Source organism: Psammomys obesus, unplaced genomic scaffold (assembly GCF_907164565.1).
Source record: "Psammomys obesus unplaced genomic scaffold, mPsaObe1.curated_primary_1811, whole genome shotgun sequence".
NCBI classification, from domain to species: Eukaryota; Metazoa; Chordata; class Mammalia; order Rodentia; family Muridae; genus Psammomys; species Psammomys obesus.
In genome coordinates, this window is record NW_026585580.1 from 11,667,353 (window position 1) to 11,683,806 (window position 16,454).

Sequence of the window (16,454 nt, forward strand, 5' to 3'; positions counted from 1 at the left end):
GGGATGGAAAGTAAATAACTGAGAAAAGATTAGACAAAAAAGATCAGAGAGACAATTTAGGAATATAGATGTTACTAACCTTAAGTGTCAGGATAGTTTGAAATGAAATAGACACATCTGTTAAAAAATGAGACATATAAAATATTTTGGTGACTCTATGCTTTAGAATGCTTCATGTTAAATCAACGAAGATGTACTCTGTGAGGTTTTCCCCCTTGATATTGTTAAATATTTTGAAAATTAAAACCTTAACAGGTCTTAATCTAAAATCCAAGAGTTTAAAGAATGTTTCAAATTTTCGATCTGTGTCACCATCTAACTTTAATATGCTCAAGGCAGAGTAAGAAAGAGAAAGAAAACTGCTTGCTTTCTTCTTGGCTCCATTAAGGTGTTAGAGCATTCTTTGCCTTTTGATTTGCAGGATAATGCCATTAATTTTTAAACTGCTAATAACACAAATAAAACAGCTGACATTCTTAACTTTTTCCCTACCAGAATTACAACCTGGACAAAGGTTACCACTGGTTCTCACACACACACAAAGTCTATCCGAGGCATCTGCCCAACATACCTCTGTTCACATCTGTCTAACAAGTGTCTTCCAGTCTTTGACTGGTGCAACCATTGCTCCTGAGTGCTGTTATCACAGATTATTCTATCAAGCTATCTCACACAACTCTGCCCATTTTACCTTTCAGGAACTTCCCTTTGGCCCAACCTCCTTAAACACACTCACAGTTATCATGGCATATGTATTCCCACGGCAGTACTATTCAATTCCCCACAAAAACCTAATGACTCCTTAGAGACTCTCTTGTTATTTAGCTGAAGAAATTAAACCACAGCCATAGCAATACCCAAGATATATGCTTGCATGAATAATAGGAGGCTTTCAATTATTTTTTTCTTTCTGTAAATTATAGAAAAAAATACAGCTTCTGGGGGGCTGAGCAAAATTACATGTTTCAGTTCAGAAACCACACAGACGCATGCAGTCACTGGTGTGTGCACAGGAAATTAAAATCCCCGAGACACACATCTCTTTTCTAAATGCTGCATTTCAGTTTAAAAAAAATGATCATAACACAGTAAAACTGATTTCACAATTGTTCTAGTTTGCTTTCTGTTGCTGAGATTAAAATTATGACCAAAGAAACTTGGTGGGGGGAGGGCTTATTTCATCTTAAACCATCCTGAACAAGGATCCATAGATGTCTGATAACCTGCAGTTGAGAACAATAACATAGGAGATAACAAAATTATAAATAACCATCTAAAAGATAAGACAAGGGAAGGTTTTGTAGCATGAAGCAAATGTAGTTACAAATATAAAATTCCAATGAAGTTTTTGTCTTCCTTTAACACCTCAATGACACAATTAATACATAAATTCTAAAGCTACCTGAGATTCTAAAAAACAAAAGTGACCGAAGGGGAAAAATACTAAATGATTCAGTTGTCTCATCTTCCTTTGTAACAACAACAACAACAAAACCCCACGCCACTATAAATTACATAAAAATGTGCAAAGTGGGCACTGGAGAGATAGCTCAGTTGTTAAGAGCACTGGCTGCTCTTTCTTAAAGGTCCTGAGTTCAATTCCCAGCAACCGCTTGGTGGCTCACAACCATCTATGAGATCTTCTGCCGTGCAGGTGTGCCCGTTTAAAAGTTTGCTGACGCTCTATCTCTGCACACTGTCTGCTTGCCATGCTCGAGTCAGACTGTGACCTGGAATCCAGCGTGGATTCCGAAGTGTTTTGAGACAGTGGAGCAGCACTCTATTCATCCCATGGGTGGCTTCATAAGCTCTGGTTTTAGCTCAGAGTTTTAACATGGAGAAGAGGGATGTTTCCCAGATGTAGATATTTGCTGGAGGAAGAGAAGCCACGGCTTCTGGAAGGATTCTAACTGGGTGCTGTTTGAGCGCACCAACGACAGCAGCAATTATTGGAGTAAAGCCCAAGCACAGTGCTGCCAGGGCTGAACTTCGGCAGGGAGGTCGTGATGTTCTACTAGTGTCCACTAGGGGGCAGCACGACCTACTCTTACTGCCTCCATAGTCAAGTGGCATCAAACACATTTAACATGCTCAAGTAGCTGAGTAGCTGCTGCTATATTCTGAATAAAAAGATGGTCAATATACATACATACATAACTGCACACACACACGTGGAGCTCAGAGGACAATTTGTGGGAGGAGGTTACTTCTATCCTTCCACCATAGTGGTTCTGAGTGTCGAACCTAGGCCAGCAGGCTTGGCCATCGGCATCTTCACCCACCCGCCATCTTGCCGGCCCTCAACATGCTTCGGAATGGACCAACGTGCTACCAAATTATAATGTTGTTATTTAGAGTAGGTTGGAGAATGTGTGTGAGCCTAAAATCATCACGTACGATTGAGGGACTACAGACATGAATCATTTTAAGATTTCCACGGGGGGAAGGGAAAGAAACACAGCCTGATTCGGGCCTGTAGATGCGCTTTTGTTGAGACTACATTACAGGCTGTACAAAGACGTCAGGCCCTGTCCTAAATGTAGCCATTACTTACAAAAACACTTTCCTTAGCTCCTTGTATGGTATTCTCGGATCTTCCCCATCTTGTGAAAATAAGCCCACAGCTAGAATTGATTGAGTTCTCGCCTCGTGTGTGTGTGTGTGTGTGTGTGTGTGTGTGTGTGTGTAAGTATGTATTAATGTATATAACTGTTGTGATCATTTAATCTGCATTACTGTGTTTAATACGCTTGGAGTACATGAAAAGGATATTTACACTTTGAAGATGAGAAATCTGAGATCCCGGGTAGACTGTGGTGAAAGCCCGGCCTGTCTATGTCTGTGGTTCCAGGCTCTCAGAGACAGGAGTCGTGAAATGCTCCTCAGGCGTTTCACGTGACTGTGTTCCTGCCCACACATTGGAGCCAGAGTCCTCTGTCTCGCCAGACCCCGCCCCAAGCCCTCTCTGTTCTGCTAAGTTTGGAGGCTGAACAGTGAGGTTAGCTCTGTAGTCCTCTGTGGAAATAAGCTCAGCCTGTGGAGCTCCAGGGAGTAGTGAAGAGAGAGGGAAGGTGTGGGTTAGGAGACTTCATCTTCAGGTCCCATTCTGTGGAGTTGTTTCTCATGTCTGTGTCTAGGGGCCTCTCTAACTTACTGCGATAGCTGCCACCCTCCCTCTCCCTTTTGTCCAGGGCTGGTATCATTTCCCAGTGGCTAGCCCTCTGGGGCATCACTGCCCTTGTGTTTCTTTGTCTTTAGTCCGAAACGTCTGAAAGAGTTGTCTGTCCTGACACTTCCCAGTTTTAAGGAACTGGTGTAACATGGTAGCGATCTTTCACCTTCTGGCTGCCTGGGTGTCTGTTTACTGCCAGCCACCAGGCTCCTTCTGCCATCCCTACTCTGTGTGGACATCTGCTATCAACAGTGAGCCCTGGCCAACCCTACTGGTTTACTGCAGTATCGTTGCTGTGTGGAATAAGGCTAGTATTTCTGGTTTCCCACATCCTGGCATGAGCTGGCTTGCGATCTAAGTACTAAGTGACCGACTTTGTCTTCTTTACACCCCGTAGCTGGTTTACCCTCATCTCGATGTGTTCACGGAGACTTCTACAGCAGACAGGGATAACATAGAAACCAGAGGCTGCCAACAATGGAAGGCACTCCTAACTGCGCCACAGCGATACCCTTGTCTATCAGCTGCCAACAAAAAATCAGCAGGTATGGGTGAAGCCACTTAAAAGTTTGTGCAAGCAACTCAGAAGGAGTGTGAGTGAAATTTTCAGGGCCTCCAAAATATTTTCTAAGAAATACCAGGTTTTCTAGTGATCTTATTGCTCTTCTGTTACTGCTCATCCTCCTAATAGTTAGGTGACATTACCCCTCCATTCACCAACAATAGATGTAGAGCTGAACCTAAGAAGAGTAAATTCAACTTAAAGTACTGTTTCAGTACACTCAGAAGCCACGCCCCCACTTCAATCTCAGCACTCACATGCCACGCCCTCCATTTCACATTTATTTTATTATGTAGAACAATTTGTTCATCTTGAAAGTTCAGAGTAAGGTATGACCACTATGTCTTTTTTTCTTTTCTTAGAGAAAATGTATTCCACAACTTTAATGACTTTTAAATCACTTTTTAAATTCACTATATGTAATAATTTTGATACCAGAATCAATGCTTATGCATTAAACACAAGGAGTGTTCAACCCTTAAACACTAATTTATCTGGTCAATTGAAACATGAAACGACAAGCTAGTTACCTCTGAAATAGCTATACTGTACTGATGACATATATTAATGAAATAACTGGTTCCCATTTACCAAGCTCTCTATCAGTTTTGTGCTTTCTATACTCTCATATTTCAGGTCTAAACATGTATTTCAGATAATTACTTAATAAATCATCTTAAGTGGTTGTCCCCTTTGTCCATTACCAATGATTCCTTTTCTTATTCTAATATTCACGCCACCTTAAAGTAACGTTAAAATTAAAAAGTCATATAAAATGATCAGCTATATCGTACATTTTAACAAGTTATTTCCCTGCCTCCCATGTATATGTCATTAAGAAAAATGCACTCACAAGAAAGAAGAGAAATATATCATATACATATTTATGAGCAGAATAGTCTACTATTCATAAATTCATCAGAATTATGCAAATGGAAAGGAATGCCAGGAGGGAGTGCTTGTCCCTGACAGGAGTACTGGTAAGGCTGCCACGGCCTGTCACAACCAGAACCAGAAAAAGCTAAGAGTGGAGAGTGAGTACACTTGCTTTCACACACCCATGCGGTTGTCACATTTGCCATTCAGCTGATCACACGGGGATAGAAGATGTCTCACATCTTGGCTGAATATTGGTAGATAGAGATTTTTTCTTACTTTTATTTCCATTTAAGAATATAATTTACACATAGCAACAACAAAACAAACAACAGTATAACTGTCATACTGTATTGTTTGGGAAATAAAGACAAGGAAAAAATCACCTTGTGCTATAAAATGTAAGTAACCCTGAGCTGAATAAAGCACATGGGGGATGTATGTAGACCGTATGTAGATACTATGCCATGTGCAGGAGACACTTGAGCCTCTACAGGGTTTAGTGTTCGAGATCAGCCCTCCCTAGAGATGACTGACTGATCAAAAGAAGCCCAAAGGAGAAGCAGATGTCTCTAAACCCAGGAAGCTACACAAAAGCAAAGAAGGACAACAGAAGGGACAGTGAGTTCAGAGCACACGCCCTAACTGCAGGGTTCTGGAGTGTCCAAGGCTGCCAGAAGCCAGTGTGGAAACGTCTTCTTTTTGATGTAGGGCAAAGTTTATGTGAGTGGTGTTAATCTTCTCGTCTATACCTCATCCAGGCACACTAGATGGTGTGCTTTTAATGGTGTTAGAGTGCCTCTAGTACCAACCTATCTGGACCCACTGCGCTGTCATCTGTCTGTGCCCGTTGTCTGTTTGTAAAGTGGCGATGATAAACAGTACCATGTTTGGGTTGACATTTTAGTTATTTTAATATTATACTGATTGATTAACATAATATTTTTATTACTAACTGAAGGAACTAGGACCAGATTCTTCTCCTATAATGTTAGGTTAAATAAGTAGAGTAACTCGAGGAGGCTGAAAGGGACTTCCAGAAGTATGCCCGATTAATCTCAGTGCCTATGGTGTTTATGACAGAAAGATCAACTCCCTGTAAAGAGGAAACTATCAGCGCTCGCTATGTATTTTTTTTTCATGAAGGATAAAGAGCAGCTGCGTTCTAAGATGAGTCTGTCTGGATCCTCCCAAGATACTTTAGCATTATGGGGGTGCTAGTTCAGATTTACCCAGGTGATAGAAATGAGCACACAATACTGAAACAGTAAGAATGAAAATGATAAAATATTAATGAAAGAAATCTATTTAGATTGAAGGATTCTGAGAGGCAGTCTAGGAAAATTCCCCAGAAGTTAGGTATACCTTGTGCGCCAGGAAACTTTACATACAATTTTAGATAGCTTCTCCCTAAGTGTCATTTAGTCCTCAATAATGTGGGTGGAGCTTATTCTAAAAATACTTGGAATAGCCGCTACCCACTAATCCCTAATAGAAAATCCTTAAGAAGAGAACCTGAAGGGTCTGAGGCAATGGGAATGAAAGCCTACAACAGGAAGGGGTATTGTGAAGGGCAAGAGAATCCTTAATTCTGCTTGCTAGCTGTATGATCCTCTGGGGGAGGATACCTTACATCCTTAAGCTCTGGGGCACTCGTGTGTAAGATAAGCCTAAGAGTGGTCCTCAGCAATGGTTGCTGTGAGGATGGAATGAATAAATGGATATAAGGCATTAAAGTAGAAGCACAAGCAGAAAGCAGATACCCCAGGAGCATTAGCTATGCTCACAAACAGCCATGTTGTCTGTATCAAGGCATTCAGGACTGAAGACGCCCTGGCCATGCTCTTCCATACCTCTGCCAGACAGCTTCCAGGATGCTCCTGGCGCTTGTAATCCAGGCACTAACACCCAGGTTTATTTTAGGCAGGTCTCTTGTATTAGCCTTTTTTTACCACTGTAACAAAATATCTGAAAGATTCAACACAAGGGAGAGCTGCTTTTGGCTCAGTTTGAGAGAATGTGGTCCATCTTGGTGGGGAAGACATGGCGACAAGAGTGTAAGATCTGCTACATCTGTCTAGGGGGCATAGGTCCAGTCCATACGTGGTCCTTGGCTTCTGCTTCAGCCTCTACAAGCCCCTCTGGGCCCTGGTTACTTAGCTCTGTTGGTCTTCTGTCACCTCCAGGTCCTTCTATCATCCCCCCCACTTTTCCACAAGACTCCCTACATGTCCTCTGTTTCTATTTGATCACTTCCCCCGAGTGGGGCTGCCTTGCCAGGCCACAGGGGAAGACATTGTGGTCAGTCATGATAGGACTTGATTGCTGGAGTGGGTGGGCATGGGGGGTGCTCCTCTTTTTTGAGGAGTATGGGAGGGGGGATAGGGAAAAGAGGGAGGGGTCGGGCCAGAAGGAGAGGAGGAGAGGGCTCTGATCCTTGTGTAAAGTGAATAAATAGATTAATTACTTAAAAAGAAAGACAGAGTGCAAGGTCAGAAAGCAGGGGCAAACGCTGGCATTTGCCTGGCCTCCTTTGCTCTTATTCACTCAGCCTCAGATCCAGTTGCCACCTTGACCAACACGCTGAAGTGTGTCTTCTAGGCAGTTCCAAATTTACTGAACCTGACAATTAGGGCTAACCATCACCTTTCAATATCCCAAGTTGTCCTGAAGCTTGCAATCCTCCTGCCTCCACTGTCTGAGTGGTGGGAATTCATGCAGCTGGAGCCGGAGACCAGCTTATCAGGCTACAGGTCAACAGGAAGTCCGGGACACTAACTGCCGCCCTGCAGTATCCTCTCAAGGCAGAGTCATATCTCATGACAGATGGCCACAGGATTTTGCAAAGAGCAGCAAGCATCTACTAGACCCAGAGGAGTCCCAGGGCCCTGAGGGGGTGATGAGTCAGAGTCTGTGTGGAATGCATGAGCACTGTGTCCACCCTTCACTGACTGGAGAGATGGACACTGTGTCCCTTTTTCACTGACTGGACAAACAGAAGGGAACTTGGAGGGCACAGAACATTTAAAACTGAGAAATAGGGATTTCTCAGAATACTAGACCTGAAAAGCTGGGGTGTGACCACCACATAATAAAATCAAAAGTCTCATGACAGAAGCTGTGAAAGAATGCAGTTATGCTGGTGAAATACTGAGGCCTGGCATCTAGGGCGTATGACAGGGAGCAAGAGCTGGGGTCCCCAAGGCCGCCTGAGCAGCAGCTCAACAGACTACACTCTGTGCTGCTCCAACAGAATAGCACAGGCTTGGTTCTTTACAGTGAAGAACTGTATTGGCTTGAGATGTGACTAGAGCTCAGTGGTAGCGTGCTCACCTAGCATGGGCAAGGCCCTGGGTTCAATCCCCAGTACCGCAAAACTATATATATCACACCACACACACACACACCTAGAGTCTGAGAAGAGCCAGCATGTGGTGAGAGCCCTCTTGTTGCCTCATGTCGTGGCAAAAGAAGAGAGGGAAACAGAAAGAAGCTGACCTTGCCCTTTCCTGACCCCATAGTGGCATTAATTTCACATAAGCCTTTACAAGGGTTCTACTCAAAGGTTTCACCTCCCAGTACTGCATGATAGCAATCAAATTTCAACACACCTCAGAAGGAACAAGCAGACAAGCCAGGGCATTCAGTCTCTGGTAGAAGGCTAACCATCATGGGGAAGTGGAGCTGAAATTCTTTTTCTCATATATATTCAGATCCCTGGAAACTGCCCCATAGATTCCAGGCTGAGAACTATTGTAGAGCCATGGCTGCCAAGGCTGTAGGTTCTGAAATGTAAACTCTTCTTTATATATGTTTGTTGTTTGTTTTCCTATTCTACTGAATAAAGTGTTGGGACTATATGAACATTTTAAAGCAATTTTCCTTCTGTTCCTGAGGAGTCTTGGGATATTCTTACCCTAGGATAATTTCAAAACCTCTGAAACTATGTGTTATTGGAGGAAAGCTTTTCAATAATCACCAATTACTTGTGCAGTTTTCTTGGTACACAGTATTTCTTTTAAGTGTAACTTTTATGTAATCCTGTTCTTCCAGGCATTGAAAAAAATTTATGCAATAATATAAAATAATTAATACAGAAAATAACATTTAAAATTAATGCAAAAGTTCTAAAGATTTCAGAATAGGAATAGTCTTTTCAAGGTGGCTATAGCTTTATTATCAGGAAGATATTAAATTGAATTAATGAATACTAATCAAATTTTATTCATTATAACTATGAACATCTTATTTTTTCTTTCTTTCCTTTTTTTCCATTTAATAATGTCAGAGCCAGCTGTGGTGGTATATAATTTTAATTCCAGCACTTGGGAGACAAAGGCAAGTGGATCTCTGTAAGTTCAAGGTCATCCTGGTCTACATAGTGAGGTTCAGTCCAGCTAGTGTGACACAGTGAGGCCCTGTCTCAAATCAACCAACAAACCAAACCAACAACCAAAAACCCAAACCCAGAAAGACACACATGGTATGTACTCGCTTATAAGTGAGTATTAGCTACGTACTGCAAAATAACATACTACAATTCACAGACTAAGTAACAAGGAGAGCCCATGAGAGCATATTTGAATCTTACTCAGAAGGGGAAATAGAATAGACAGAGGAAGTAGTTGAAGAGAGGGAACAGGATAGGAGAGGGAGTGCGGAGGGAAGTGGAGGTGGGGATCAGTTGCGGGGAGAGAAAGGGCAGGAGGACAGAGGGCTTGCAGAGAGAAGAGAAATTGTGGGCAGAGGCATCTCTGAGACAAGCTGGAGACATAGGACAGAGTAGGCTCCTGAGAGGCTATGAGGGTGACTCTAGCAGAGACTCCTACTAGTAGGGGTTATGGGGACTGAAGAGGCTACCCCCTTACCAGACAGAATGCCTAGTTGAGGGAGGGAACACCAACCCACTCAGAAAAACCCAGCATCTACTCTGCCTACAAGATGTACAGGGATAAAGACAGAGCAGAGACTAAGGGAATGTCCAACCAAGTTGGCCTGGCCCAACCTGAGACCCACCCCATGGGAGAGAGCCAACCCCTGACGCTATTAACAACATTTTGCTCTGCTTGCAGATGGGAGCCTAGCACAGCTCTCCTCTGAGAGGCTCCACCCAGCAGCAGATCAAAACAGACACTGAGACTCACAGCCAAACATTGGGCAGAGCACAGGGAATCTTGCAGAAGAGTTGGAGGAAGGATAGAAGGACCTGGAGGGTGCAGGAGCTCCACAAGAACACCAACAAAGCCAACTAGCTTGGGCCCAGATAGGCTGGCAGAGACTGAACAACCAAGGACCATGCATGAAGTGGACCTAAGCCCCCTATACATATGTACCTAATAGGCAGCTTGGTCTTCATGTGGTTTCCCTAACAAGGGGGGTGGGGGCTGTCTCTGACATGGGCTCTGTTGCCTGCTCTTCGATCACTTCCCCCTGGCGGGGCTGCATTGCCAGGACACAGGGGAAGAGGATGAGCTCAGTCCTGAAGCACATTGATGTGCTGGGGTGGGTTAGTAGGAAGTGGCTCCTCTTTTCGGAGGGGGGTAGTGAAGGGGGGATAGGAAGAGGAAGGTGGGAATGGGAGGAGAGGAGGGAGGGGGCAACGATTGGGATATAAAATGAATAAATATATCAAGAGAGAGAGAGAGAGAGAGAAAGAGAACGTCAGAATGCCAGAAATCAATCATAAGACAGACCTCACTTTGAGCCTGCCCAGGTAATAAGTTCAGTTTTCAAGTCTCTTCATAAACTGCACATTCTTAGAAATGGTAGGGATATTTTACACCATCTGAATAACAATGAGCTCTGATTTATGACTCTAAAAGCTTCATGATTCGATTTATGGAAAGCTCTTACAATTCCCACCAGCAGCTCCTACAACTGCGAGTAAATGTTCCGGCCAAATGACTCAGTATTTTGCTGCATGACTCAATCCTATGCGCACTGTGGAAGCTATGTAAGTGGATCCTGGTTGCTTGTGGATAATAATTACTTCCTCAAAATCGTCTGCAGAACACTGAAGTGCAGATGAGTTCCAGCATCCTTAGCAATGATGTAGCTTCTTTGCCTTTCACTGCAAGCTCATGGAAGACACTTCCCCTAAGAACAAGAAGACTACTCCAATGAGATTTGTAAACAATCTGCTGCTGGCTAGAGTAATTCTTACGCACTTGTGTTTGTTTTCAAGGAGGCAATATTTGAATGTGTTATTCTTGTATGAGTGCCAGCAGGGTAATTTGCAGGTCTTCATTATACTCCCAGGTATCCTACATTACCTTTTGTTGTTTGTTTTTTTTTAAGATTTTATTTTAAAATTATGTATTTGTGTGTTTGTCTGAACACGAGTCCAATTGCCCATGGAAACTGGGAAAAGGTATTTCTCCCACTCTCAGCATTCCTTAGTTTCCTGCCATTCTTTATGTAGGGTCTCGTGAGTGTTTCCCCATCCACTTTGGCATGTCTGTTGTTGTTCTTGTCCCTCTCATGTTTAGGTACTCACATTGTTGAGACTTTAGAGATGCAGTTTCTGATATACACAATATTATATCCTGTACATACAATATTAGAGCAAATGCCCTGACCCTCTGGCTTTTACAATCTTTCCATCCCCTCTTCTGCAGTGTCCCTTGAGCCTTTGCTGCTAGGCTGTTTTGTAAATGTATCCATTGGGACTGGGCTTCATAACTCTGCATTTTGATTGGTTGTGGTTTTCTCTTGTGGTCTCTGTTTCAAAGAGAAGTTTCGTTGATGAGAGGTGAGGACTACACTTATCTGTGAGCATAAGGACAAATGTTTAGAATGTAGTTAGGGATTACGCTTGATTTAGTAAAGTGGTGGTCATCAACACTTCTCCACGATCCATGACTTCCTACCCTTGAGAACTTGAGTATGATTTCCTTTCTAAGCTGGCTACTGCTAAGGCAGGTGTTTCCCTACAGCACCTTCAGAGTTGTGGTGCTTTGCTGGTCATTGCTGTGGTTTACAGGTGTCATAGCTGGGTAGAGCTGCTTCCCTGCTTTGGAAGCTTGCATGGTGCCTTCTGGTACCATCAAAGCTAGTCCTTAGGGAGGAGACATTCAAATCAGTACTGGCTTGGAGGGGGGGTGTTGGAGGGAGCCTCTGAGCCCTTTGTCTGAAGTGCATGGTGTCTTCATCAGTATGAGCTGTTGGTGAGGGCTGTCCAGGAGACTTCCCCAACACACAATAGATTGCTATTGTCCCCCAAAGGTGGAAGGTAAGTCCCCATCGCTTTTAAATTTTTATTTGATAATGACAATTTCATACATATAATTTGGGTAATTTTCACCCATCATTATCCTCACATACCCCTATATCTTTCCTTAAAAACAATTCTTCAAGTCTGAATGTTAGTAGGTGGGGCTGGTGAGAAGGAAGTCGCAGACTGGGAGGCACCTAACCACTAAGGCTCAGCTGTACACTGCAGGTGGGCTGGCTCTCAGACCCAGAGGGAAAGTGGGGTGGGGGGCGCTCATGCAACATTCTCTGCTTCTGACCAGGTGGCATGTGGCAAGCTGCCTCCTTAAGTGCTGGCTGTGGGGACTTCCCTGGCAAGATGAACTGTATCTTTGAACTGGAAGGAGAGATAGACCCCCATTTCCCCAAAGTTCCCTTTGACAGAACATTCTACCACAGCAAAAGGAAGAGAACAAACAAACAAACAAAAAACACCCATGGTCCATCATGCAAGTTTCTAGAAATTTCCACCTAGACAAAAGGAAGACTACCGGGCTTTACTTGGACTTTTTTTTTTTTTTTTTTTTTTTTGTTTCTTTCAGTTAAATTTCTCCAAAGACTGGGTGCAGTGTCTCTGAGGATCCTCCTTCTGACCTCTTATTCCCTCTGTATCCTGTCTTTGTTCTTAGCCTCTCCTACCATGACGACTCAGTCCTCTGGAGCATCTCCTGAGGTCTGCCCCTCAGGGCTTCCTCTCTTTAACCTCTTTGTGCATTTGTCCCAGCAATGGACCAGGCTGGGACCCTCCTCTGCTCTTTCCCAACTCACAAGCAGGAGCCGGCTTCCAAGTTCTAATTCCCCATTCTAGAGTTTCTCTTCTTTAGTCACTTCTTCCACTTCTGTGATTTCAGTTACAATCTGTGTGATGACTCTTCCTTTGGTTTGAACCTCTCTACCCACATTTATTTTTTTTTTCTTGGACCTTTTTGCACTGTTTACCCCTGTTATTCCTTCAAGATTCATCGTTTCCACTCTGGCTCAGAATCTGACTCATCATCCGTTATTCTCTCTCTACACAGTTTGGGGTGGAAATTTTGCTTCCTCCTGATAATACTTCTTGATGCATTAATTAGGGAATTGTGCCACACCTATTGACTCTAGGGAAACAAATTACAGGGCATTTCTCCTTTATTAAAACCACTTAGTCTTTTGGTAGGGTCAACAGCACATGTGGGGGGGGGGGTAACCACGGACAGCCTGAGGTTTTACACCACAGTGGCAGTCCTTCCTTTTTTGGAAAAGGGTCACTTGTTGCTTATAACTTCACATATAGGCTAGGCTGTCTGGTTAGAGCTCCGGGGACCCACCTCTGCAATGCTGGGTTTACAAATATGCAGGCATGCCAGTTTTGTTTGGTTTGGTTTTGTTTGACACGGGTCCTCCAGCGTGCAAGGCAATCAATTAACTGACTGACCAATTTCTCCAGGACCCTTGAACTTAATTTACTCCTAACTTGGAGGTAGAGGTAGTAATGGGAAAAACAGAGGAAAGAACTGCTTATCAGTAGGATTTTCATTGCTGTGACACAGGAGTAAAGTAAAGGAGTAAAGATTTTCCTTGGCCTTGTGGTTTCACAGGTTTCAGTCCAGCATGGGTACTAAGGTAGAACAGCTCACGTTAGGGCACCCAGGAAGGCATGCACATAGACTGGGGGAGGCGGGGAGGGGGAAGGGAGGGAGGGAGGGAGGGAGGGAGGGAAGGGGAGAATTAGTATGCCTGTGCTTTTCTTTCTCTCTTATGCTATCTGGCCCTCCAGCCTATGGGACACCGCTGTTTACATTCAGGTTGAGAACTGCCCCGACCCCCATCCTCTCTGAAAATGTTATCACAAACAAATCTAGAGGGTGTGCTTTGTTAATCACTTTGGCATTTCTCCCTTCGGCCAAAGCGATAATCTTGTTGCTCAGTCAAGACTGAGTACCACAGCCTACTCATCAGTGATGGGCAGAAAAGAAAGACGTCAGTGAGTGTCAGGCTCAGGCTCTGGTTTCTAGGCAGGAATTTGTACAGGTTGGTTTTGCCTGCTTTATTGTTGTTAGATCCTTCGTTATCGGGTGCGCTGAGTTAGGGAAATTGGGATAAGGTGTCCCGTTTTGGTCTTGAACCTAAGCAATGGCCTTTAATCTGACTTTACCCCGAATAAGGTTAATGTTTTACTTTCTTTTTGGACCCTTACATTTATTTCTAAAGTGAGGGAAATCCAAAGACAAGAAGGGCCACGGATGGTCTACATAGCCCACTGCAAATCCTGTGCTTTCTCCGGAACTTTCTGCCCCTTGGATCACAGTGGTCACTCTGTGTCATAAAAAGCGACAAACTACAACATTTTCCCACTGCACTTTTTCATTTCTTGGCAGGAGAGATTTGTGTCATGAGCATTTTTTTCCACCGTTACCTTCAATCTTAAATTTATGGCTTTTACATAACAGCAATTATTATTTTTTTTAAATGAAAACCCAGCAGGAAGAGAAGGCATAAATTCTACTAAATTAATTTCCCCAAAGGACAGATGGGCTAATTTAATATATATTGAACTCCAAGATGCATTGGGTGCCATGCAAACACACAGAAAGAAACAATTATTAACATGCCACTATTTGGAAAGGAAATGATAAATTAACAACAAATCAGAAATTAATGGACTCGTAGACTAAATTCTTTCAAGGACTTGGTTTGTTTATTGTGTGTACCCTTAAGATAACCCAGACAAAGAACAGATATAAATGCATGTAAAAAGAAGTATTTATAAATTCTATTTCATGCTAGTTAAAGATTTGCCTGAGAAGGGAGATAAATGATGTTCTTGTGTGCAGCTGAAACTTGTAAGTTTCTTGCTGCAGGGCTCAGGATGATAATAATTACACTAGAGTAATAAATAGCTCAGAGAACCATAACTGCTATTTACTTGCTTTTTGTTATTAAAAATGCAGAATTTGTGGCAAACTGATTACTTTGCTGTGTTTCCAGTCTTAGACCTGTTTCTGTTCAAAGATATTTGTGCCATGTGCTCAGGAGAAACATCAGGGCGACCTTCCTACCTGACATTAGTTATTTCCACCCACTGTTGGCAGAAGAGTACTCCAATACAGTTTAAAATAACTCTCCCATGCCCCTGCTCGGTCAGTGTGGTGCGTTCTTCCTTTGCTGGTGTGCCACACTTTGCAAGCTCTCAGGATTCTCTTTAGGAACCCGTGCATGGCGGATAGGAGTACAGTTTCTCACTGCAGTGGGCTGCAGTATCGGGAAGCCTTCAGCTATGTGCACATGATGCAGTACTTCCGGACAGCTCTTTCGACTGCCAGGGTCCTGTGAAGCCTGACTGGCAGGCGATGCACCCCGCAGTCTGACATTCAAGAGTCCCACTTTGCTCAGTATTCGGAAGCAAGGTCCCTTCCTTTCTCAGCCCCAACGAATGAGTGACATATCACAGCAATCTGTATTCGTTTCAGGAAACCAGCATGCAAGTAAGAGCCCATATCCACTGCTTGCCATACTTATGAATCTGGCATTAGGGCTAAGCAACACCTCTCTGCATTTCTTTTAATTCTCACGCTTGACAATATTTCACCTGCCTTAACAGCAGCTCATGGCTAAGCATTTTTTTTTCTTTTTTTGCAGCACTGCACAGTTGGTTTTATATAGTAAGAAAGCAATACAAGCATTCCTATCAATCCCTCAGTTGGCTTTCAGAATTTTAAGAATTACCTAGTCTCCAAGCTAGTTACTAGAAATTGCACAAATGTGGTACTATATCACATAAATTGATATTTTTTCCCCCCAACGTGAGTGAGGCCAAAAAGGAAAAAAAAAAAAAAAATCACCCAGCCCCATATAGGAGAAGCCAGCACGCCTTAAGGGCAGCAGAGCGGAGCCCCGCACCGGCCCGCCAAGGCCGCAGCACGCTGCAGGCTGCGGCTGCAGCTCTGGCTTCCTCGCCAGGTGGCGGAGGCCCTCCGCAGAGGAGCGCACCGCAGCGCGCAGGGCCGGCTTCCTCTGGCGCTGGACCAGCGACCCCTGTCAGGTGTCCCACAGACAGCCGCGGTACGCAGTTTCGCGGATTCTAACGGAACGGTAGGGGCCGGGGAGCGGCAAAGGTCTGACGGGCGAGTGCGTGTCCAGGCGTGACGGATCCCCGTGGGCGGACGGCGCCTAGACATTTTCTCCCGCAGTATTTAGGGGCCAATCAATCATCGGCTTCCTTCTGCGCTCGGATCCTCACACCCCAAAATCACCTCTCCAGACAGACCCAGTAAAATGAACCAGGGTCGCAGGGCCGGCGCCGGGGGTGGAGGACCTGAGAGCTCACGTCTGGGCTGAGAATCAGCACCAAGTCTGGGGGCGGCACCGCGGGCCCCCGTGCGCCCGCCCCGGGCGCTGCCACAGGGCTCCGGCTGGGAGACGGCCCTGGAGGTGCCGGCGCCTCCGCGCGCAGGGACTGCCCCCCGCCCCCGAACCAAACAGCTCACCCTGCCGCATCCTCCGAGCCCCGGCCTCCGGGCGGGCTCAGGGAGGAGGGAGCCCGGGTCGCCCCGGCTCCTGGGCGCCCCCTGACGTCGGCCTCCAGCAGGTCGGTCCACCGAGGCCGCAGAGGCG

The 16,454-nt window shown here is 44.5% G+C and overlaps 1 protein-coding gene across 3 annotated transcripts in view; it reads right to left on the reverse strand.

The window, feature by feature from the left end:
- The window catches only part of Bend6 (BEN domain containing 6), a 44,182-nt gene extending 27,739 nt beyond the window's left edge, over positions 1–16,443 (reverse strand). For all 3 annotated transcript variants that reach the window (XM_055606402.1, XM_055606410.1, XM_055606396.1), the window contains exon 1: positions 16,328–16,443. The gene's annotated coding sequence lies outside the window, so the exon portion shown is untranslated. The remainder of the gene's footprint in view (positions 1–16,327) is intronic.
- Positions 16,444–16,454: the final 11 nt, after the last annotated feature.